The sequence below is a fragment of the Vicugna pacos genome, chromosome 2 (genome assembly GCF_048564905.1).
Source record: "Vicugna pacos chromosome 2, VicPac4, whole genome shotgun sequence".
Taxonomy (NCBI): Eukaryota; Metazoa; Chordata; class Mammalia; order Artiodactyla; family Camelidae; genus Vicugna; species Vicugna pacos.
Window position 1 is genome coordinate 65,670,987 of NC_132988.1, and position 26,788 is coordinate 65,697,774.

The 26,788-nt window shown below is 35.1% G+C and overlaps 1 protein-coding gene across 3 annotated transcripts in view; it reads right to left on the minus strand.

The window, feature by feature from the left end:
- Positions 1 to 26,788, minus strand: part of EPHA5 (EPH receptor A5) — a 417,840-nt gene that overhangs the window by 362,379 nt on the left and 28,673 nt on the right. For all 3 annotated transcript variants that reach the window (XM_072940770.1, XM_072940769.1, XM_072940771.1), the window contains exon 2: positions 5,833 to 6,000. The gene's annotated coding sequence lies outside the window, so the exon portion shown is untranslated. The remainder of the gene's footprint in view (positions 1 to 5,832; positions 6,001 to 26,788) is intronic.

Genomic DNA, 26,788 nt, shown 5'->3' on the forward strand with positions numbered 1-26,788 from the left:
TTTCTCCAGCCCCTGGCAACCACTATCTGTGTTCTGTCTCTATGGATTTATCTATTCTGGATATTTACTGCAAATGGAATTACATATTATGTGACATTTTAGGTCTAGCTTCTTTCACTTAGCATCATATTTTCAACTTTTATTCACATTGATGCACAATATATCGATACTTCATTCCTTTTTATGTCTGAATATTTCCTTGCATGGCTATACACATTTTGTTAATTCATTCTGTTGATGGACACTGGGGTTGTTCCAACCTTTTGGCTAGGGGAATAGTGCTGCTATGAACATTCATGCATCTGTCATGTTATCATATTGAGAGAACTGTCTGCTGTGTCTGAACTCTTTATAATTCTTCACTGGATGCAGAAGCTGCTGAGAGGGCCCTGTTTTATAGGTTTTAAAACTAAATTTTTATTGGTGTGAATAAAGCTACAGATCAGAGTCAAATCTAATAGATAACATCAGCTATTGCTTTATATCTGATCACCTTGAAGTTATGACTAAATTGTCTTAAAATAGTATTTTGTAACAAAACTTTTAGTAAGTTAGTAAATAAGTAGTAACAGTGGTAACAAATAACATTAATGGAATGCTTAGTATATACTTAGCATAACATTAGATATTTTGAGTCATTTATTCTTCACAATAAATTATAGATGATGTCACTGAGATAGAATAACCTACCCCAATGTCACAGCTAATGAATAGTGAATTCAGAATACGAATCCAGAAAAGATGATCCTAGAGACCCATTTCTTACACATTACATTATTTTCCATTAAAGGCTTCAATCTCTCTCCCCTCATTTGATTAGGGATCAGACTCAGGGGTGCTGAGTAACCTGCTGTTTTCCTTTTGCCTTATCCTGTTGTGTAGTGGGGGCCAGAGGAAACATAGCTAGGTCTTAACTATGGCATCTTCGGGGTGTACTGGCATCAAGGTAAAGATCATGCTGCTTTGGGATCCAACTGGTAAGACTGGCCCTAAGAAGCCCCTGCCTGACCATGTGAGCATTGTGGAGCCCAAAGATGAAATACTGCCCACTACCCCCATCTCTGAACAAAAGGGAGGGAAGACAGAGCCACCAGCCATGCCCTAGCCAGTACTCATAGCAGAATAGGGTCTTCTTGGCAGCTGAATCTAGAGTCTGGATGTTGCTCTATAAAGACCTTTAAAAAATTTTTAAAAGGCATGTGGCCTGACTAGACTCTATATCCAGAATCCAGACTGAGGGTCTTGTCACCCATGGAAGCACTGCATTATGGAGTCCTAAAGCTATCTTGTTTGTAATGTTTCTCTGCTTCCCCTGGAATCCTCTTGGTTTTAACTGTACTTGGGAGAGGAGGGCCAGAACAGGAAGACCCAAGCAGAAGTAACCAGAGAAATATCCTGAGGGTGGGTAAATCTGGTGAAGGTAAAGGCTGATTGCTAACAGGACAGCACCTTGATTGATTCACTTGGAGTTCGGGGTTATAGGTTTAGAAGAGGGACATTTATGATGGTTTTCTGTATTACACAGAAAAATAAACACAATGGCTATTTAAAAAATAGTTTTTGTAGGAAAACTTTTAGTAAGTTAGTAAATAAGTAGTAAACAGTGGTAACAAATAATATTAATGGAATGCTTAATATATACTCAGCACAACACTAGATATTTTGAGTTACTTATTCTTTACAATAAACTATTATTATCCTAAAATTATAGATGAGGTCATTGAGGTAGAATAACCTACCCCAATGTCACAGCTAATGAATGGTGAATTCAGAATATGAACCCAGAAAAAATGGTCCTAGAGACCAATTTCTTAAACATTGCACTTTTTATTTTCCACTAACGGCCTCAATATTTCTACCCTCATTTAACCACATGTTTTAAAGCAGTACTGATTTGATATCACTTGGTCATTAGTTTTTGTCTTTTTCCACAGATTTTTGTCTCCTTATCTCACTAATATCAAACTCCAAATTGTCTGCAATGGCCTAAGAGCTCCTTTACGATCAGGCCCTTGGCTCCATCATTCACTCTTCTCCTTACACATTTTACTCCTTAAACCTTTGCATTTTCTGTTTTCTCTGCCTTGAGGAAATCAATTTAATTTAAGCCCTGTTAAATGGTCACTTCTTCACAAAGGCATTCCAGGTCAACCTTACCCTAATCACCAATCGCTAATCTATCCTCTCACCTTGATTTCTGTGTCTTTTATAGAAATTATTAGTACACACACACACACACACACGTACGTTTGTAATTGTATATGCCCCCCCATACTACCCACCCATGTAAGCTTATTCAAAGTAGGGATTTTTTTGTTTTCTGGTGCATTTCTAGTGTCTACTATGGTGTCTGGCAAACATATGATATGCAGTAAAGATATGGTGAATAGAGAGCTTCATTGAATGAATTCCATGGGTGCTCCCCTGAATATTGTCTGCCTCCACAATATGCTGAATGCACTTAGTAATTTAATGTATCTTCTCCAGCATTAAACTATTGTCTTGGTTCAAACTTCTAAGCCTTGACTGTCTCTTATCTTTGGATGAGTTTTTTCCATGGAAGACATAACATAAAGCAGCGGGGACGTGATTCACACTCCCTCTACTCATACTTAGACGTGTCTATTTACAGGATGAGCTGAGTTTATGCTCAAGTTAAGATTCCGAATTGGTCAAGCTGAGGTAGACCCAGAAAAGTTGATTCTGACGTTTTTACACCTTTTGAAAATTTTCTTCTGAAGTTGCTTCAGAGGATTTGTACCTTGCTAATTTGGTTCGCTGAGAACTGGCTTCAAGGAAAGTATGTTATCTGCTGCCTGGCTTTGAACTGGGAGCAGTGGTAATATTGATCAGGTGCATACAATCGTTCCTCCTTGCCACTAGTTCGTTTCTGGTCTTAATCACAAAAAAATTAAATTAATTTTTGTTGTTTTATTTTATTTTGATTATTTTTCCTATGTCTTTATTTGTATATATTCTGGTTTGTTTGTGGAAAGGAGGCACAAATGGCCATTTTCCTCTGTGTTACTTCTCTGTGTAACTTTTCTCCTTATCCTTTACGGTGATCATAGCTACTTGGTAGAGTAAGATGATAATCTTACTGAGTTTAACCTGAAAAGACCTTGAAAAGACCTAACAAAGACCTAACGAAGACTATATTGCTATTTCTCTGAAACAATAGAAGGAAAATGTAGGTTGAATATTAATAGCTAAGTTTATTTTTACTTACTCAAATAAATATTTTCCATGTAGATACATTATCAGTGACAGATTTTTTTCCAAAAGTTTGTTCTGGGATTTCTTGCATCAGAATAACTAGTGGTTCTTGTTGCTGAGTTTCATTACAGACTGAGCAAATCACTAACTCTGGATAATAGATCCAGAAATTTAACAAACATCCTAGGTATTTCCATATCACACTAAACTTGGGAATTGCTGCTAATCCATGGACATGCTACTATGACAGAAATTTTAACATATTTTTTGGCATCTTACAAATTTGCAACATGGTTTGCAAACACTCCATTACGTTCACTTGACATTATTTAAAACATGTATTAAGTTGGTATTTGAAGAAATCTACATACCAAAATGCAAGTTTAAAAAATTTTTGCTTTTTTAGTTTGAACTCAAAATGGTCTATTTATTTAGTTGGTATATTGGATTGAAGCTGCATAGAAATTTCATGGTATTTAACATTACTTATTAAACTGTTGCTATTTTCATCTTTACTATGTGGGAATGTGGAATATATTTATGGCATCATGTTGTTTTGTTTTAAGCTACCAAACACTCTTCTTGTGGAAAAGTAAATTGGCAGGCATCAATCATTATTCATTGTAGAAAATTCAATATCAATCAAGAAGGTGATGTTTTTGTTTGGATAGTACAGATTCCAAGAATAACCCTCCCTCATTCATCATCATCTTGAGAAAAATATTACAAACCTGTATCTCTTATTCCATCCATAATATGTAGCAGCATGTAAAAATCTATCTTCAGTTTCTTTGGATGCCTATATATGTCAAATGTTTTGATATATTGAATTAATATCCTCTTTTTTATTCATAAATCTATGGCTTGGGCCATTTTGGAAATATATTTGATTGTTCTAGTGAATGAATTTCATTCAGCCTTTCTTATTATGAGGGTAGCATTCTTTTTTTTTTAACATTCACTGATACCAATATTAAAATTAGCAAATGATGGACATAAAATTATAACAACAAAAGCCACTTCCTGTGATTGTATTGCCGATACAGACATAGCCAGCATTTTTAATATTAGTGGTCACGGGGTTATGGTTTACTGTAGAATTAGGAATATACTTACTAATATGGCTTCAGACAACTTCTGACTTGACAGTCTAATTCACTTAGAACTAATGTAGTATTACAGGGGCTCAGTTACCCAGGAGAGTATTGGGTATATCATGGTCTGGGAATGCCATATAGATAAAAACTGTAGAAATATAATTTACCTACCTGTGAGCTATAACAGAAACTAGTTTTTCTACCTAAAAATAAAGAAATTCTTGTTTTTTCTTTTTTAGCAGTTATTAAAATTGAGCACAAGCTGCCCCAAACTATCCAGCTGTTATTCTCCCTTCCTCTCACTGAGGCAGAGGAGTTATTCAGCAATCTGAGCTCTCAGGGAGAAATTTAAGGGCTTCATCGTGTACTCTGTGACATCCCCAACATCCCTACTTTCTGTGTAGTGAAAAGCTTTTCTTTCCCAGCTGTAGGAATACTATTCATCAAATAGTTTGAATTATTACATACTATTACTAAATTATATTATATTGCAATTGTTATATATTATTTATAAATTAACACTGTATCATACCAGATTTTAATAGAAATTTGATGTCTGAAAGAGAGCTCTATTGTAAAAGTCAGGAGTCTCTGATACTAATTCCATTTCTTTGGGAAAATATTTTAGCATCTCTGAATACCTGCCCTGTCTATCTATCATGATTTTTGTGAGTTACAAAATAGAGCATGCATTCTATAGAGCTACAGAGAATTAAAAAATAGATGCTTTATAATAATATTATGCTATATTTTATTAATTAAAATTTTGTATTTTATATTTTAAGTTATTCTGTAGTGTTGAAACATATTGAATTTTCTGGAAAACAAGCTTGAATTGCATTTGGTTACCAAGGACAGACCTAGTTAGCACAGATATGGGTTAGAGTTTTAATCCTTATAGATTTAACAGTCCACTGATGTTTTATGAACTGAGTTTCCACATATATTTATGATTCAATCAATCTCAAGGATTCTAAAAGTGCTTTTGTAATTTTACACGAAGCATTTCATACTGACCCTTGAGTAAGACACACAATTTAAGAGCCCTAGCTCACATGAATAAAATGTAGTCTATAAAGAACCATCTCTGAAATAAATTTCCTGTCTTCTTTATGCTAATTAGCCTATATAGGAAAAAAAGATGCATCCACATCATAGTAAAATATTGAAGAAACATCGAAAAATATTGAACTGAAATACTTAACTTAAATAGTAGTGGTATGATAACTATTTAAAAATGAGTCTTTAGGCTGTGATGATATAGGCAATGTTTACTTATGTCAATTGTAACCATGTTTGAAATTATGTGAAAAAAAGGATGTTTCTAAGGCTTTTTTTCTGTTATGGTACATGAAATAAAATGGTTAATTCACAACTGTGATTTTGAAATCCAAAGAAAAGAGAGAAGTTTTAACATAAGACATCAAAGTTAGATAGTCTGGTGTCAAGGCAAGTAGAAGTAGATATAGAAATCCCTGGAGAACACAAACAAATAAGCTAATTAGAGAGAAATTCTTACCTCTGTGATCAGAGTCGGGAAGGAAGGATGGAAAAATCCTCATTCAGTGAAACATAGCTCCAGATTAAAGCACCTGCTCAGCTGCTCTCATGAACCCTGTCTTGGACACTTTCCTCTTTTGTCTTTCCAGGAAAGCTACTGTAGGGAGCTCAGGACAGCCAGTTAACTCTAGGGGAAAAACAAAAAGTTTCAAAATATGTCTCGGGAAAATGAAGTCTTTGGCATTATTTAGTCAGACAAGCAGCAAGAACTCAAGAGCATGTCTCAAGAATATTTCTATTATGCATAAAACAAATAACTCTGTGCATCAAAGTAAAGAAAATTTTTAAATATTATAATTAACACTAGGAAGTTGTTGGTTCAGAACCTCTGGAATTCCCTGGGTGAAATTCAAAACCGGTCCCCATAAATGGAGGACAAAGAAAGACCAAAGAAAGAGGCAGAACATTCCAGATTGGCATAGTGACAAGTTTAATAAGCAAGGGCTCTTGCATAGGAATCTTGTCCTGGGCACCTGCAAGATGACAAGATCTCTGCACACACTCAAAAGGATTTATGTAGAGGCTTTAACAAGGTTCAGTATGTGTACAGTTCAGAAGGTTAATAACACATTACTCTCCCAAGGTGATGCCCTTGAAGCCATTCTTAGTACAGGAATGGTGGGCAGCATATACATTCCAAGGACAGGGATGGGGAGGAAGGAGCCTCCATTTGCCTGGGTTCAGTTCATGGGTCAACAGGCAGTTATGTCCTCTCAATGACTTCCTCCAATACTTCATCCCTTTGACTAGCTCTTAAATCATAGTCTCTTCTGTAATGTGTCCTGAGTGGTCATTGAGGGGTTTTATAAGTGTGGAAGTGGCTCATTTCCAGCTATCTGGCTGCTCTTAAGGTAGATACCACAGTAACAACATAGGCATATGCAAGGGAAAACACAGCTTAAGATAATGATTCGCAAAATAAGTAACAAATTTTTCCAAGAGTCCCATGATCCAAACCATTGATTTATTAAATCCCCTAAGCTGGGAATAGGACCACTCACCATGTTCACTTGTGTCCTCATGTGATTTAATAAAGATGATACATTCGCAGACTCATCAAGTATGAACACACAAGATTCTGCTTGGATTAACAGTATAGGTACCTACTTGCTAGGCAGGAATAATGACTAAGGCCATCTTATTTTGGAGGGTGATTTTTCTCATTAGAGACATTTCAGTGTTCAGTAAAGACAGACTTTGTTGGCATCATTTAAGCCGTGTTATGTGAATGTAGTAAGGGATTCTCTGTGTCCTATAATGTCCTCCAGGTCAGTGGAGGGAACAAATATGGTGGCCAAGTGATTGCACCAGAGAAAACAAAACATGTTCATCTGGCCTTGAGGAGAGGGAAGTTGGCAACTTTTTTTTTTTTTTAACCATGGGATGGATTCTCCCCTGTGCTCAGGAAAACCCAGGGTGCAGCGGTCCAGTCACCCAGATGGAAGCCACGGCCAAAGATAGTTATTTGATTCCATTTGGGGCTACCCAATAAATACATGCATGGCATGAGCAGCCAGTGCCAAACCAGCCTCTGTCAGAAAGACTGCACAGTTTTGGTGATATTCATCCCATATCCCTGGTATAATTCTGTTGGTTCCATTCTTCTGTGATTCTTCTGTTCCCAACATAGAAGTGCATGAGTGCACAAATTGTCCACAGGGGCTAAGGCATATGAACCTATCCCAGACCTGAGTATAGCCTCCAATGGCTCTGATGGTGGTATTTTTAGGACCCTTCAGGATAGCACTTTGATGGGTTGCTTGTATAGTTTGAGTGACAGATAAAGAATCCCATGCCCCATGTTACTGATGGTGTGTGCCATAGATCAGGTTTCCGGATCAGTGTTGGTAATGTAGGAGGATTTAAGAGTACTAATCCTAGATGTTCTTCCTTAATGTACTGCTCTAGTGTCTTCTAAGCCCCTCCCTGGAGTGGGGATACCCACCGTGGCAATCCTGATAATCTTGAGAGGGGCAGCTGCCCACATAACCTCAGCTCTTGAATTGATTCCTTGTCTGGCATATGAATGGGCCCACTGTAGAAAGATGTTTCCATCAGGTGCCCATCCCCTGACTAGACACCATGGGAGTAGCAGAAGTCCAAGGTCAAAAAGACAGAAATTTAGTAGAAACTCTTATGAGAAGCTCTTCCCCTTCTAAAAAAATTATACTTGTAGCCTGATCCTTAGACGTTAATGTGGCTGAGGCTTTAGGAATCTGACTAGGTTGTGGAAACCATACATGTTGGTCAGGGGAGGCAGCACTGTCAGGCATGAGAAGATGGAATAGGGGAAGAATATGGTAGACCAGGGCCCCCACCTTCTCTGTCTCAGATATTTCCCATGGCCTGTACCTGTTCCTGGGATTGGTCACTTTCCCCAGGTCAGCAGTGGATTTCCCAACAGCAAAAATATTTTGTCCTAAGACTAGGCTCAGCATGGATATCAGTGTCCCATATTATGCACAGAGGGGTAGGCTGGAGTATCTTGGCTTTCATGTCTTCAGTAAATGTGACCCGATCAGGGCCTTCAAAGATGGGTGAGGACTGCCTGTCTCACTCCCAGCTTCCTAAGAATTTGTTATACTTCCTCTATTGATTTCCAGGGTCTCGTATGCCCAGGGACAGCCTCCTCATTGAGCCAAGCCTCCCTGTAGGATACAGTAATCCAATCTGTAAGGGAGTGAAGTTTGTGAATCACTCGAGAACCATGCAGGAACTGCTGGAGGGAAGGGTATATGGTGATACTGCCCATTTTCTCTGCCTCCTGTCCAGTCAGAGAAATGGTGTTTCCTGTATCCCATAGCTGCACTAACCACGCCTGGATAACTTCCCTGGCCTTTTGTTAGAACTTGGCAGCTGCATCAATAAGCTCAGCAGGCACAGATTCTTTCACTATGAACGTTTCTTGAATTGGGAGCTGCCCTGCTGGCTGGGGTTGTCGTTGCTGTGCTTTTGCTTTTCTATTTACTAGGGGTCAAATGACAAAGGGCATTTCATGTTCCACTGTCAATCACAGCATCCTCCCCCTTTTTCTCTTTACTTTCCCAGGGATTCCTCCTGTTAGTGCCCCAATCAGGCTCTGTAATAAGTATTCAGATCTTAATCCCTGTCAGCTTGTGCCCTCTTAGCTTTGCAAAATGGCAAGCTAAGTTCTCCAACTTATTATCCTGCTGTCCTACCTTGTCTGCCAGCCCTGAAGCCAGCAGAGTAGTGGACAACTTCACATCCTTCTCTAACTTCAGCTCTTCTTCCAACTTCCTAACTCGAGCTTCAGCCTCTAGTTCAACATTGGTGGCCAGCTGAACTGCCTACAGTAGAGGCCAGCCTCCTGGGCACTCATTTATTTCCCTTCTTTGTTGCAGTACATTATGCACAGTTCCTCAAACAAATACATTAAATCTCTTATAATCACATGGATGTCTATAAGCATCTGACACATGGGTTACTTCTGCTTACACAGAGGTCGATGTCCAACTCATTATTTCCCCAGAAGATGCCTCTTTGCCAAGACCCATTTCTTTGGTGGTTTCCTGGCTGGCTCACTAATTGTTTGAAACCTCAGGAGTTCTCAGGTGAAATTCAAAACTGGCCCCTAAACAGGGAGGACAAAGAGAGATAAGAAAGACAGACCCCTCCAGATTGGTAGGTGGTAGGCTTAATAAACAGAGAACTCACATAAGAGGCTTGTCTTGGGTGGCTGCAAGATGGGTACATCTCTGTACCCACCAGCTACAATCTTGAGTTTATATAGAGGTCTAAATGGGGGTTTAGTCATATATACAGTCTAGATATTCTCCATAACACAATACTCTCAAGGCTGCATCCCTGAAGCAGTTCCCAGTAAGGGAATGGTGGGTAGAATGAACGTTCCAAAGACAGTGGAGTGGATAGAATGCATGCTTAGCATGCATAAGGTCCTGGGTTCAATCCCCAGTACCTCCATTTAAAAAAAAAGAGAGAAGAAAAGAAGACTTCAGTTGCCTCTATTCAGCTCATGAGTCAACCCAGTGGTCAAGTCCTCTCAAAGACCTCTTCCAACAAAAGTATAACTGTATCAATGCAAACAAAGTTGGATTAAGAGGTATAGACTGTTTCATTAAATTCTCTTTTTTGTTCCTGATTGTGTACTGCATAGCTGATTCTCCCCTTTTGTTCTTGATTTTGCACTGTGCTTATACAGTGTCTAGCTATTTGCTAAACAGTTAATAAATATTAGCTAAAAGGGTGAATCTATAAATATAACAGGTAAAATACATAGAACACCTCAAAAAACCACTATTTTCAATGTGATAATTATGAGTTGCCGATCACAGCACAAACTCAACACTTCCCAAGTACTTGCCCATAATAACTTCCCATCAAGCATTCTCTACCTCACTAGGGATGACCTCATACGTCACAGACAATAAAGATTCATTCATTTAATTATTCATTGTAGAAGGAATCACTCTGATCCCTTTTGAACTCCTTAGAGGTGATATTAGTGACAGTCTGAAATATCTTTTACTTATTTTCTTTTCCAGTTTGAAAATGTGACTTATTCCCTTGAATAAATGTGCAAACATATAAAGGATATGTGTTGTTTTAAGGATCATGACCTTGTTGAAAATGGTGAATTCAGACTATTAGTAATTACTTTCTGTTAACTTTGCTCCTAATTTTTCTACTTAACAGTAAGATATAAAGAGTTTTTTTTGCATAAATACACTCAAATTAATTAACAAAATTATTACAAAATTGGTACCTAATAAGAACTACTTTTAATGGAGGAACAATATATGGAACTAGTAGCATTTTTCAGTATTTGTAGACTGAATATTCCAAATACCTTCTGAGGGTTTTTGCCAATTTAAAATCAAAACAAAATATAATTTAATCATTTTGATCCCTTCAGAAATTCCCTAAGATCAATTTGCCTGTTTCCCATGGACAATGAGGGCCTTTATTTAAAAAAGTGAAATGTGTTAAATATTCTTATTTTCCATTATAATTATTACATATAGTTAAAAGCTACAGCATAGATTAGAAAACGTTTTCTATAAAGAGCAAAGTAGTAAATATTTTAGTTTTTTCGGGTCATTTGGCCTCTGTTAAAACTACTAAATTTTGTCACTGTAGCACAAGAGCAGTCATAGACAAAGTGTAAATAATTGAGAATGACTGTGTTCCCATGAAACTTTATTTACAAAAACAAGTGGAGAGCTGGATTTGGCTTGTAGGCATTGGTTTATTGATCTCAGATATGTAAAACTGAAAGACAGCTGTTTTTCTACCTATAAATTTTAAATTTATAAAAGAGTTCTTTGAGCCTTAGAATTACTGTCTGTTGTTAGACTGTTTTCTCCACTAGACTATGAATTCCTTGAGGGTAAGGACTCTGTCATATTCATTTCAACTCTCTCCATATATATATATATATATATATGACTTGAATGAAAATCTCTATTTCATTGACAAAACATTACCCATTTTAGAAGTTTTGTATCTATTTCCTCTTTTCAAATGGTATCTCAAAGATCAAAGACTCTTAACAATTTGAATAATGAAGCATAGGCTATATAAGTGGAGAAGTTATAATCTTATCTCATCATATAAAATAAATATTTTTACCAAACTTCTCTAGAAGATGTATTAAGCTTTGTCTAGCCTATCTTTCAACTCACCACTCTCAGTGTAGTTGGGGTCTTCTTCCCCTATAGACTCAAGACTTCTCGCCCCTGCCACGCAACATACAAACTTTAGGCTCCACAAGTTGCTTTGCTGTTGGCCACTCCTGTGATGTTGGAAATATCATTTCTAATATTAAGAATTGGGGAGCTATCTCTATGGGCTCTGATACTTACTAATTCTTATATTTAAATTTTGTTTTTTGGAGAACTGCCATCCTCAACCTGAACAACGACACCTTCCATTTATGAGTTATTCTCCAAAAGTATTAAGAATATATTTTACCTTTATCCATACTGTTAAATGGGACCTTACTATCCTTTTATGGGATGCCTAGTTTCTGAAATTTGAGTTGCCTTTTCAAGATGACTTAATGCTGAATTGTATGCTTATGTTGGAATTTGTGATATTTTATGTGGACTTTCTTATTACTAATTTATTTGCTCCTGTATTACCTGAAAATCCTTTTTATTGATTACATCTTCTCCCACTTCAAACACTAGCAGCCAATTCAGCTCTGGAGTATTTGTTTGATTCCACTGGATCAATCTAGTGATATGTTTTGATCTCTTGCTAAAATCTTTATTCAGTTATAATTCAGTAGTATTTCTCTGTGTGTCTCAAGGTATATCTAACATTTTTGATATTATAAGAGATAGAATTCTATGTTATTTTAATGTCCTACAACTTTATGGTTCAAATATTTTTTTCCTAGCTATGGAAAAGCTTGAATTATTGATATATTTGAAATAAATAAACTAGATTTTTCTTAACTTTTTTTCACAAATTCTAGTTGTTTTTCTACCACTTAATACCAATGAACAACATTTCACCACGTATAAAGGGCATGGATATATGTTCAAACTAAAGATGAAAGGATAAATGCATTATTATGTGGGAAGAAACAACACCAATATTCATCCTCACTTCCTATTCCCTTGTTCAAAAGAATATTTTTATTTGTTGCTATAAATCTAAAACAACTCACATTTTCTAATCTATTTCTGGTAATATTAATCTTATTCATATACACATTTATTTAACAGGGAATATTTAGACTTAATTGAGATCAAGTACAAAATATCAGTATGCTGAAACACACTGAATTAAAAGTATCAGAAGTGTAGCTAAAAGGGAACCCAGAATACAAAAATCTTGTTATCAGTAACCTAGGATGAATTAGCAGTATAGTCATCTTGGGATTGGAACAATGATTTGTGGGACAAGAGCCAATTAAATATATCTAGTCTTGAGTGGGAATTAGTCCTGGGTAATGTGGAAGTTTTGCATCTGCTGTTAGATTTAGAATATATTCTAATTTGAACATATTCTAAATATGTCAAATTTGGGGAAGTTTTGTTTTTTCTTTAATCTCCTCTATGCCTCGGTGCTTTCTACATAAGCGGGAAAAAATGACAGAACATATATTTTAGTCTCTGAAAGTTTACTGGACTCAGTATTGTCCTATGAAGATTTTGGTTGTTGGGTTATATACATGTGCTGAAATTTTTGCTATTTTATCTGAAATTACTTATTGGTAACATGAGATGTTAAGATTCCATAAGATGAGGAATGTATAGACTTTAGTAAAGTAACTGGATCACTATAAGTGTTACATAGTTTTAATTACTAAATATTATTACCAATCATTGCTCCTGTTGGGCTAGTTGACTAAGTAGAAAGATACATTTTTGTAATGAATATTTTGATGTTCCTTGCAAAAATCCTCTTTAAAGTTTTTTTCCCAGTTGTAAAAGTAATCTTGCATAAAGTTTTACTAAGATAATTAGTTACTTAATAAAATATTTATATTTTTAAGAAATGGCTTTAAGGTATGAATGTATGCCCAGACTTTGGAAAAGAAAATGTTTGATTGGTTTAGCCATCTATAGAAAAAATTCACTCTAATAAAGAGGATATTAATAGAATTAGGGGATTTCCCAAGTGATCATTAAGAATCCTAAAGTATCATAGTACTTCATCATCAAGAAGTACACTTTGTAATGTTATTCTTTTAAGCATTTATTTTCTAATTTGTTTTAATAGGTATAAAAGAACATGTCATAGCAGAAGGTTCATGCTCTACTTACTAAATTGAAAAAGAGAAGGAGGAGGAGGAGAAGAAGAGGAGCAAGAGAAGGAGAAGGAGGAAGAGAAGGCAAAGAGAAGGAGAACGAAGAGGAATGTAACACTACTGTCAATAAGGACAAGAAAGGAAAAGAACCTTGCCAGTGAGACTTCAGTATTGTTTTAAAGAGTCTCTCCTGAACTGTTATTATGAGTGGCCTTGTTCTTTCCAACAACATCCCTATGATTTTTTAACAAACTTTGAAACTGTCTTAATAGTGGAAATAACCTCCTGATATTTATTTATTTCCCCAATTATCCTACAGAGAAATTTCCTACAGAGAAAATATTGTCTTAAACAGTTAAAAATAATCTGACCTGCTGTGTTGGTCTTCTGATGTGTCAACTTGGCTGAACTACCATCCCTAGTTGTTGAATCAAAAATTAATCTATGGCATTGTCATGAAGGTATTTTGTATACATGATTAATGTCCATAAGAAGTACACTTTAAATAGGGAGAATATCCTAAATAATCTGGGCTAGCCTGATTCAGCTAGTTAAAAGGCCTTAAAAGCAGAGTTGAGGCTTCTCTCATGAAGGAGAAATTCTCCTGCCAGTCCTAGGAGTTTGCCTGCCTTTCCTCATGTATTGACCTATGGAGATTGGAGTTGCCTGGACAATTGTCACAATTGTATAAGACAATTCCTTGCAATAAATCTCTCAATCTGTATTTCCTACTGCTTTTCTTTCTCTGGTTGGACCCTAATTGATAACACATAAGTAGCATTTATGTTTTGATATTTAATAAATTAGTTGTGTGAATTAGAGCTCAGTTAGTTAAAAAAATGTATCTCAGAGAAACTGTTTGAACGCACAATCCTTGGAGCCAACATAAAACAGTGGCTCAAACTTAATATTTGTCTTCATTCCCTTTCTCTACTTCCTTATGTCTCGTTTGTCTAATTACTGAACAGTAATAAGGCAAAAGCAAATTACAACTCAAATATGCCCAAATGCATACAATTTGCAAACTTAGTATGTATTTCAAGTTCACTTCATGTAGTAAATCACTTAAAACCACAATATGTACACATGTGTGTGTCCCTCTCTCTATATAGAGGGAGAAAGAGGGAGAGAGAGATTTGACTCCACTCTTCTCCATATACTATCTTATTTATTTCTTTGTTCTTCTTTAGAGCAAAAGATCTTGAATTCTTGATTTTTCTATAATTATTCTCTTTCAGATTTTTTGGATAATTTCCATCACATTTTTGTTGATAGTATTCTACCAAAATCACTGTTAATTAAGCACATGAATAGCCTCCATTTTGATAAATATGACAGTTAATTCCCAGTCCTCATTTTACCTCAATAGTCAATGAAAAATATAATGTCTCAAAATAGAAGTAGCAAAGACTTAAAAAGTATGAAAACAAATAGCTGTCATGTATTTGAATAAATATTTTGATACACAAAGAATAAAAATAGCAATTATATACCCCAATAAGAATTTTTAATTTCTTATATTAGCAAAATTTTTATTATTTTCAATGATAACTCCCATTTTTCACAGAGGTACATAATGCGTGTGCAATAAATATCATAGTCTGATAAGATAAATGAATGAATTAACTTAATAGCAATGTATACTACAGGTGAGCATATACATGTTAAAGTCTTTATTAAAAGTAATTAAAATGCAGACATGAAACTTAAAGTTATTTAGAATTTGGAATTTGAACTTAAGAAAACTGCAGAAATGTAGAAATAACTATATACAAAATAACATTCATTGAAACATTTTAAGAAACAAAAAATAATAAAATCAAATTTCTAACATTCTCAGTTAAGGGTGCTATTAGATAAAAATTATGCCAATAAAAAGAACAGCAGTTCCAGGTAGAAATAAACCTGCTATGTTTCAGAAATTAAATGAAGGACAGAGTAGCTGGGAAACAGTATTCAATGGGAAGAGTGTTGTAAAATGAAAGCAATCATGCAAGGTTTATAATCCATTTTAAAGCATGGGAATATATCCAAAGAGCAGTGAGAAACCATTGAAGAAGCTTTAAGCTGGGGATTATGAAATAAAAGTTTTTTTTCAAGTATTATCCTGGTTCCTGTGAAGAGAACAGATTATAGAAGGGGGGAGGGAGGCTAGAAGGGGACCAGGAAGATGATGCAGTTTTCCAGGTGTGTAGGCATTATTTATCCATCAATATCTGTTTTGTAATCCTTAAACTCTTGCAGCTGACTATTTCTGGACAATGTATAAGTGCATATGTCCCTTCTAGGCAGATATATTTGAGTTCTCAGTTGAAATCCTCCAGAAATCTACTGATCGGGGAAGACTGTATTAGTCAGAGTTCTCCAGAGAAACAGAACCAATAAGATATATAGAGCATATATAGAAAGAGATTTATTATGAGGGATTTGCTCACACAGTTGTGGAAGTCCCATGATCTTCCTTCTGCAAACTGGAGGCCCAGGAAAACTGGAGATGCAGTTCTAATCCAAATCCGAAGGTATGAAAACCTAAAAAGCCAGTGACCTAAGTCCCAAGTCCTGAAGGCCTGTGAACTAGTACCTATGACGTTCAAAGGCAGAAGACAGATGTCCTAACTCAAGTAGCAAGAGCAGACCTGTCTGTCCTCTGCCTTTTGGTTCTATCTAGGCTCTCAAAGGATTGGGTGAGGTCTACCCACACTGGTAAAGGAGATCTTCTTTACTCAGTCTACCTATTCATATGAGAATCCTTCTAGAAGCACCCTCACAGACGGACCAGAAATGTTTTACCAGGCATCTGGGCATCCCTTAGCCCAGTCAAGTTGTCAAGTTGACACATAAAGTTAAGCACCACAAAGTCCGATTATTAAGATGGTGCAGCCACAAGACTAAACCATCCTGAATCAGTAATTTGTGGCATGGAGTTTCCTGGCAGTTATCTAAATCCAGAGCCTACTTTGCATGAGCAAGAAAGAAATATTTGCTGTGTCAAGCCACTGAGCTTTGGTTATTACTTGATAATTTAGCTCATCTTAGCTAATTCATCAGGTGGGAGAATATGGTTTCAATTTGGGTAGAAATGGAAAATCATAGGAGTAGATGTGACAGTTTAAGGAGAAATCTTAAAGGAAGAATAGAGCCTCGGACAGGCCCCAAGGAATTTCTGTGAGGGGTTGCAAAGGTAAATGACACAGATGCTAGGTAGATAATGGGAATGAATGAAGCATAAACTGGAAATCAAGATACTCATCTAAATTTGATGTTTATTTAACATGCTCACATTTTTGCTTTAAAGAACAATGGGCCCAAGTTTGAATTTTTTCGAGGATTCTGACTTTTCAAGGAAAGGTATAAATGCAGATTTTAAAATTTGAATTATTTTACTTTTTAAAAGCTGGCTATTCACTTTATTAAAAATTAGAAATAACAAAAAAGTCAACATATTGTGTCAGACAGACCTGGTGGCTCAATCACATAAAACCTCTGGACTACTGGTTCGTATCATCTCATCTCCTAAATATAGCCAAATTGTATTTCCCACAAACACACATTCACATTATATTATATATTTGTTGTCTTAAGCCTATTTTATTCTTTCGTATAACTTGGCACAAAAGAGGGTAAGTAGAGAGGATAAAAGAGAAAAAGAAAGAACATTAAAGCAGGCATTGTTTATGAACAAGTGGTCAGAAGAGCTAATTTTCTTAAGCGTTGGCTGCTCTTTTACACAGCCTACCCAGCAAGACAGACAAGCAGGGGACTTTTAATTTCTCAACATTAAAGATGTGATAATCTGACTTTTGGAATTGTTATGTGAATATAACTTATCTGCTTCAAGTAGTTTGTATGTTCAGATTACTCACACTTAGTGTGTATGCATATATATGCATGTATGCACATGTAACTGCTCCTTCATGAGTGTGTAGTCACTTCAGTGTACTATATGTGAGGCAGTCAGAGGTGAATTAAGAGACAGAACCTTACTCTCAAGGCATATATTTTTAACAGTATCTTTAATTGTTAAAAATGACTGAACTAATAATAGGGGTTGTTATGGCAATAAAGATTTTCTTTTAGATATGCTTACATCTACTCTTGAGTAGAGGATTGAAATAGTGGACAATAAAACAGAAGGAAACTGCTGGTCCAGCACAGAGAGACAAAACAGAATGTGAAAGAGAAATTAAGAGTCATGAAGGATAGACTAAAAGCTAAAAAAAAAAAAAAAAATTGAATAAGTTTTCCAGAAAGTAAGAATAAGGGAAAAGGAGAGGAAGTAAGATTCAAATTGAAAACTGTTGACAATTTTTCCAAAATAGATGATCCAATTCTCAAATTATCTCTCCCTACTGAGTGCCAAGCAAAATAGTAATAATTAAGAAATCCACAGATCAATACAAGTTAGTGGACGTAAAAAATCATTATTAAAAAAATGACAAAATCCTTAAAGGCCCCAAGAGGAAAAGCAAACTACCCTTACAAAGTATGGCAATAAGGTAAAGATTAAAAGAAAGAAAGAAGACCCACTCCTGGGCTTGTATCCAGAAGGAAATCTACTTCAGGATGATACCTGCACCCCAATGTTCATAGCAGCACTATTTATAATAGTCAAAACATGGAAACAGCCTAAATGTCCATCAACAGGTGACTGGATAAAGAAGATGTAGTATATTTATACAAAGGAATACTACTCAGCCATAAAAACCGACAACATAATGCCATTTGCAGCAACATGGATGCTCCTAGAGAATGTCATTCTAAGTGAAGTAAGCCAGAAAGAGAAAGAAAAATACCATATGAGATCGCTCATATGAGGAATCTAAAAAACAAAAACAAACAAACAAAAACAAAGTGTAAATACAGGACAGAAATAGACTCACAGACAGAGAATACAGACTTGTGGTTGCCAGGGGGGTAGAGGGTGGGAAGGGATAGACTGGGGTTTCAAAATTGTAGAATAGATAAACAAGATTACACTGTATAGCACAGGGAAATATACACAAAATGTTATGATAACTCACAGAGAAAAAAATGTGACAATGAGTGTGTATATGTCCATGAATGACTGAAAAATTGTGCTGAACACTGGAATTTGACACAACATTGTAAAATGATTATAAATCAATAAAAATATTAAAGAAAGAATGAAGAAAGAAAAATATATTTTAAATTGAGATAATCCAGTAAGAAGCACAATAATTTATGTCAAAGTCATAGAATATGTATATAGATCACTTGGTGTCATTTCTCACCATTGTTCAATGACTGCATTACTAATCAGTCATAGCTCCCTCTCCCTGAGCTGAAATCCTCAGCACTTTTTCCAACATTGTGCCTGGCACTGAGATGAACCATAGTTTCCATTCCAGAATGGCTGAAATAGAGTATGGAGGATGGTAGATTTTTCAGACAGTCACAATAAAAAGGTTTCACTTTTGTGCAAAAAGAATCTCTTCCCTTGTCTGGTTTGGCCACTGGTTTTCATGGCCCAATGATGTCTGTGCTCCCTCCTGGCAGGATTTTCCAGCCATGCGACAGCCTCCCACAACTGTGACTGTACACTCAGCCTCCTTCTTCTGTCTGAGTTACTAGGTATCTCTGCTCTTCTACTATATTCTAGTTCATAAGATGAGAAGTAAAATGCCTCACCTTAACATTTCTTTCAATAGTGTTTTTAGTAGAGTATGTCTAATAGGTTTTCCTAGTTTACATCACAGATGTAGTTTTATCCTAATTTTATGACATGCCTATTTTCACAAAAATGTAGGAAGTAGGAGAAATGGCACTATTTTCGTTAAAATTCTGCCACTGTCTACTTTGAATATTCCTATACCATGTGAGATTTTTCTATGATCAATGTTGGGAGAAAAGTTTTATTATAAATCCTAAGACTATTGGGATTCTGGGATTATTATAATACAGTGTTTCTCAAATACTTTCAGCAAAGTAGTTCTTATGATAGGAGAGAAAGAATGCTTGCTTCTAGTTGTCTGAAGGCATGTCCTAAGCATCCTTAATGAGCAAAACATTTTTTTTAAATTATAAGGTTTATCATACAAAGCATAAAAATATTTCCAAATATGCCATATCAATGTAGTTTTAATATAAAAATATTCCAAAATCACCACTGACTAAACACTCCAAAAAGAAATATTGTATTTATTCTGAGAAAAGATGTACTACTCTATTATGCACCACCAGTTAAGTCTCTTCTAGAAGGCACCATACATTAATTTGAAAAGGCCAGTTCTGTGACACTCATTAAATATAAAATACATATTTATTGTAATGTCAAATACGTTTTTCTGAAATGACAATAATAAAAATAATCTCAATTTTCTGGAACAACATGACAGTCCATTCAGAAAATCTTTGAAGCTGCAATTACTGGTATCAAGTCCTGATTAACTTAATATAATTTTTATTTGTCATGCATCACTACTTACAGTGTAGGATAAAAGTGATGGTAAAATATATCCAAGCACCTGGGCTTTACAGACAACAACAACAAAATCAACACATTCTATCAGTTGTACATCAGTTATTGTTTTCAGAATAGGTTTCTTAATTTGTGAATAATGCAAAATAATACCAGTATATACAAATGATACACAAACCTATGTAAAATAATTAAACTTCTACAGATCACCTCACAATTGTGTAAACTTTAGAGTATTGACACAAAGCAATTGGCACTGGGTGAAAAATGAGATTGCCAAATGCCATTTTCCAAGGTAGATAAATCTTTTTCCCAATAGAACATATTTTATGTGCTCTCTATTCTTAATTTTTATTTGGTAAGAGCATTTGGAAATATACCATCCATATGTATGATTTATTCACATGGGCTGTAAAACAAATCCTTAAATAATGTGCTTTTTAATTTGTAAGAAATATACTGTACATTTTACATGGTTTGTTTATTTTACTCTTTAATCTGTCTTTTTGAAATCAGAATTATTTCTGAAAAACAAAACAATGCAATCAGCTCAAAGTTGTAACTTTATTCTGCCTTTTTTTTGGGGGGGGGGTCAGTGATCCATATATATATTTTGGAGCTTTGAAAGAGAGTGGAGGTCTGGAAGTTAAATTCATGTTGTTGTTAAAATTGTAAGATTTGAAAAAAATTAAATCAGAGGCGGCAGTGTGAAAAAAATGAGAGAATGAGAGCTCTTCTAAGCTCTATCACTAAATGTACATTTTTACAAAATCACTTGAGCTAAATTTTAATACTTATCATGTGATTAGAGATGAGCTTTATTTCTCTTTTAGAACTAAAATTCTATTTGTTGATATAATCACACTCTGTAACAGTAACAATTTTTCAGCAGCCTGATGACTTAACAGTACATTGTTTCAAGAAATATAAATCATCAAAAGAATTTTAAAAAAACACAATTTTTTGGCATATTTTACTGCTCATGGGAAATTTTTTGATACTTGAGTTCATCAATAGTGACAACTAATGATTAATTTTGTTTTTCCTCACTACAGATTTGAAGAAAAATACTGACTACAACCAGCATTAAATGACCCCAGGAAACATCACTGTTTTTTCTTCAAAGAGCACAGACTTCGGATTTACCAAAGCAGCATAGGTTAATATCTTGATATGCACACTTAAAGGAATGTGTGAAGACATAAAGCCAGTCCACACAATAAGAAAGAATTAAATAGACGTTTCATGGTTGAAGTCTTCAACAATACTTTGAATTGCTTTTTTAATAGAATTGAATAGTATGAAAAAACTTAAGCCTATTCAGTATTATTACAACTTTATTTCATTTACTGTCCTTTGACAATTTAGAAATTTTAAGAAAACTTTTTTTCAAACTTAAAAAAGTAAATAATAATTTCTCACAGCACATGATAATAGCACATCGTTAGAATCTAGCCTGGGATTAGAATGTAATGATTTGATTTTGATGATACAGGCTGATCTAGCATGCTGAACTGGGTGTTCTCTACGTGAAGGTTACTACTGAAAGAACTAAAGATTTCAGATATTTGTTTTCAGGACGGGCTGTAGGCTTTTTATCAAACTATATGAACTGAAACTGAAATATCTGCTAATACGGAAGATTAGTAATACCAAACTTTACTTTGATTTAGAAGCTCATTTTAAAGGCAAAAGGAAATTTGGAAGTGATGCTACAAGTAAATTTCTACACAGTTCATCATAGTAAAAAGACGGAAATAGTAAGATCTTATAAAATCTACCTAGTAGCATTAATATTGTTGTCAGCTGCTATGGTCTATGGATGGGAGTGCAGAATGACAGATTAAAAAAAAATCTAGTTAAACCAAGTGTTGATTCATGTGTCCTAGGTAGTCCCTTCTTATAATTGTATTGAAAGACAGTGATCTATAAATGTAAATCTCCATTGTTTTCAAAGATCCTATGACAATGTCCTGATTTGTTTTGTCTTCTTTATCCCTCCCCTCTCTTTACAAGCACACACACATGAATACTCACTCACTCACACAAATATGGACACACTGAATCTTACAAACTAGCAGGTGTGCCACCAACATATCCATATCAACACAAATCCTTCATTTCTGCCTTTGTATCAGAAACGAAGCTTGACTCAGAACAGATGAGAAAACTCAGATTTAAAAAAAAAGAGAGACAAGACAACAAATAAAAAATACAAAGATTAATATTATAGAAAGTGGTTTAGCAAAATATATTTCTTTGTTTATCCTCTTTTTGAACTCTTACTTTTCTGCTGTTACTGTTTTTACTTCTATAAATATTCTATTAGATGTCAATTATAATAAAGATGGAATAAAAAGAAATAAACATTCTAGTTTCTTTTGCTCTCCTGAAAGTTTGAAAATGCAGCCTTTCTGAAATTATCTTTAGAAACTCAGTAGCTATTTCTCAGTAGCACCTAGAAGATTCAGCTCTCTAATTTTTATTTCTACAGTAATAATTAAATTCTAAAATTATAAAAGAAGTCACAGAAGAAAATGATACACAACTCAAATATACTTCAGGGGGTAAATCTATTGCTACTATTTGGTGAATATCATTACAGATATTTCTTTATGCATCTGTGCATAGAGAACTGTGGTTATGGAAGGGTAGATGCAGAACAAACAGATATCCTGATAGATTTTAAAATAAGATCATACTTTTAAAGGTATCTAAGATAAGAATCATTAAATGGAAGCAAAGAATCCTTCTTAGTGTGAAAGTATTAAGGCAGAGTGCTGTTTTTTAGTCAGTTTTCTTACATGTATGACGTATATTCCAAAACACATAGGTTGGTGAAAGGAAGAGCTTGGTTTGTGTGTAGCTTCTGAAAATTCCAGACAGATATTCGCATCATGTTCTATAGAACTGCCTAATTTCTGAGGTTAGGCAATGCTATACCCTTGCCTGCCTTTCTGTGCTATTTCTTTCTAGAGATCCTAAAACATACATACAAACAAACAAGTATATATATTACAGTTTATTTCATTCAGTCAGGGCTTATTTCAGTCTCATGAGTTTCTGCTCATGTTCCCAATTCCTAAGCATGCCTGAAAAATGACATAATCAGAAGCCATTCTCTGGTACCTTCCCTGGTACCATGATCATGCAGCGCTATATATACTTAATGTTTCTGCCACAGCAGTCTATTCATAACTCATCCATCTCCATCCTAATCAACTCTGAGGTGGGAAGGCACTGATAAGGATCCTTAGGATTAATTCCATTCACTAGCTTCTCTCAGTGTTGTTTGGCTGGAGGAAGCCAAGTAATCCTGATCTAGTCTTTTGTTTCTTTCCTTGATAGCTACATTTTCCCCTCTTAACAGTTTATTTATTTTTCTCTTGTTTATTTGATATTGGCACATATAAGAAATTTTTATTTCAATATTTTTTATTTCATTGTGTATTGGAAAAGAGAGCATCTATAGTTCTGTTTTATTCTGCCTCATCTACCCCAAATTCAGATTTTAATATCATATTACATTTGTGTGCATACACAGACACACACACAAACACCAATAGAAGATGTATGTAAGTTACAGATATAAAATACACTACTTGCTAAATCTTATTTCAGACATTCATTATACTAAATTTTCATTTTTTTCAAAAGGAAAAATGCCTACCAAATTATAATTTATGCTTCTTCACCATTTTATGAACTTGTGTTGTACATCATTTCAGCCAGGTGTTGGCAAGATAATCATAATCTCAGCATGCTTCACTAATTTTAACATCATTTTTAAAGTATTGTAAATTCTTCACCTAGTCCAGAGTCTCTACCCTAGCTCCATAAATAACATATAGTAAATCTTTGAGCATTCATTAACTAAATGTTATTCAATGAGTCATTTTTTTAAATATACAGTTTTATTATTGTAAATAATTGCTGGATTCACCAAGTAAACAGAGAACAATAAAAGTCTATAAAACATAATATTAAAATTAAATTAAAATCCCATAATGACTGACAGCTGAAGTATAATAGCGTATTATGTTACACTAAGGCTGCCAGCAGTCAAAGAAATCATTTTTCAGCTTTAATATTCAAATGACATAGCAAGAGTTACACGTGTCTTATACCTATAACTATTTTATATTGACATCATTAATCCACGTCAAACATTTTGGCATTATAAAACTCTTTATCATATAAAACGTTACTGTCATTTGATTGAATTGGTTTTTATTTTTGTCCTTCTCTTTCATCTTTTTTCCCCCTAAAAATATAATGGTCAAATACTTGTCTGATGTATATGACACTATATACTCTAAGCTCTTTACATCAAAATATTTGTGTTCCTCTAATGTTAAGCATGTAAAACATTAGTACATGTTCTATCACTAGTTAACTAGGTTGGAGAGATACTGCCTGTTGAAATCAATGCTTGACAACTGTTATTAGCATATTAAAAAGTCAGAGTAAGCCTACACTAAAGAAAAATAAATGTGTAACTTCATTAAGTCTAGTAGTTACCAAACTTTTTGGACTAGATGATTTTGCATCTTGCAGAGCTAACTAGGAAAGTGCACTTTGTTGTTTTAGAGAAGTGGTCACAGAGGGATTCTCTGAGGATATCTAAGGTGAAGGGTAAAGAAGAATTAGCTAAGCAAATAAGGGCTGAGATAAAAAAAATTGTATAGGTGTTTAAAATGTTTAACCAGCTGTCTACAAAACTACACTGGCACTGACCAGTCAGAGGATCCTCATGCTGTAAAACTGGACCCAGATCCTAGAAATTAATCCTAGAAACCCTTCTGTCCTGGCATTAACCTCTTTCTCTCTGCATCATGGGGCATTCTGAAGTCCCAGGGAAGATGTTAAAGTAGCTCAAGCAGCAGATAGTGGGAAGCTTAGGACCGCAGGAGATGGATGTTTAGCAATCAGCACAGAGATATTTGAACAGCAGTTTGTGGCTGAACTGCAATCCTGTATAAGATTGACCCCACCTAAAGGACAAATCAGAGAAAAGGAACAGAGATCATAGGAGATATGTCGTATTTTTTCAGAAAGTTTTTATTTTTAATTAAACAAGCTGAACTTTTTCATCTTGTGAAAGTTCAATAAGAAATTCCCTTTAAGGCAGATGTAGAGGACATACCCAGTCACTGCATTTGGATTATGATGTAACAAAATCATTTCCGATTCTATCAAGGTGTTACTCCTTGAGATTCTTTTCACAGTTGATAACTAAAGACTGTGTAGATGACATTTATCTGGGATAGAGAGTTAGAATTCTTAATTTGGGTTCCTCTGTAAGCTAATGCTGAGACACAGTATTTCAGCACTAGTAGTTTTGGGGAGAGGTACTGGGAATCTTGCAGAATGAGAAAGTGTTACAGGGAGGAGAAGGTAGTTAAAGTGTATATTAGTAAGTCAGTCACCACAATAAGAAACTGTATTGTATTTCCTCTTAACATCTGACTCAGAATTCTCTCTCTCAAGGGGTGAGGGCTCTGTGCTATTTATTTACAGATCAACTTCTTGGGGTCACTGATTGAGAACTACTTCAGGGGAAAAGAGTGATGTTAATTCACTGGTATACTTCTTCCCAGGTGAACACAGGCAGATCCTTTTTCCAGTGTTCTGGACAAAAAAAGTGCTCAGATCCAGAAATGCAGAAACTAGTACCTGAAAGATCATAGGCATATGGGTGACTACTGATGGCTTCTGTATTTAGGGCTACAAGTTGGACTGGCCTAGGGTGGCCTAACCTAAGTCTCAGTGGAAGAGGCAGATCATGCAACTTCTTTAATCAAACCACCTGAAAGAAATGTGGTGTAACCTAGCATAGGATAGTGATCTGAGCTCAAAACAAGGAACTCAAGATCATGGCAGGGAAATGTTTCAGTGTATCTTATGATTAATTCTGGTAGATCTTCCAAAGGCATTCTCCTAACCCAGGCTTTGTGTTCTGGACAACATGCCTGAGAATGGGAATAAAGGGAGAAGTCCTTGGTGGCCTGTGCATAGAACTGAGGCAGTAAGGAATCACTACATTATAAGAATGTTATTTGTGTGAACACAGAATGCCAGCTCTCGACAGCAACATCAGATATTAGTAGCAGAGAGGTGAGCTATGAGGTATGTTCTCTCCACTTGAGTATGATATTTGAAAGAAAAGTTGACACCATGGTCCTGGAATGTTTAATAATTCTGGGTATGTGAGACACCCATAGTGGTTAATGGATTTCCCACTTATCTGGAATGAATTTACTTGAACTAAATTTACTTTGAGTTGAAAAATGAAGGTGAGAAACTCAATAATCCAGAATCTTGAAATAACACTTACAAACCAATGACAAAAAGACAGCCCATTATAAGAATGGATAAGACTTGGATACACTGTCCTTGAAAAAGATAGCTCAATGATCAAAAACCATTAATATGTGGCATTAGTATGTAGAGGAATGCAACTAAAATCACAATGAGGTATCACTACTGAAAGACTTAAAGGGTAAACATTAAAACTAATCACTACAAGTCTTGCTGAGGATGCACAGAACTAGAAACTTCCATGCTTTGGGTAACAAGAATATCTCAGTTTGTCTAATAAAATCTTGGCTAAAGTTAATTTTTCCAGCATTTTTTTTCTAAAAGGGCTACATTTTTATTTTTCAAAGTATCTTATTTTAAATAATAAATTATATAGGTAAATCATCTGACCTGTTGGTTGAAGTGGAACAACTA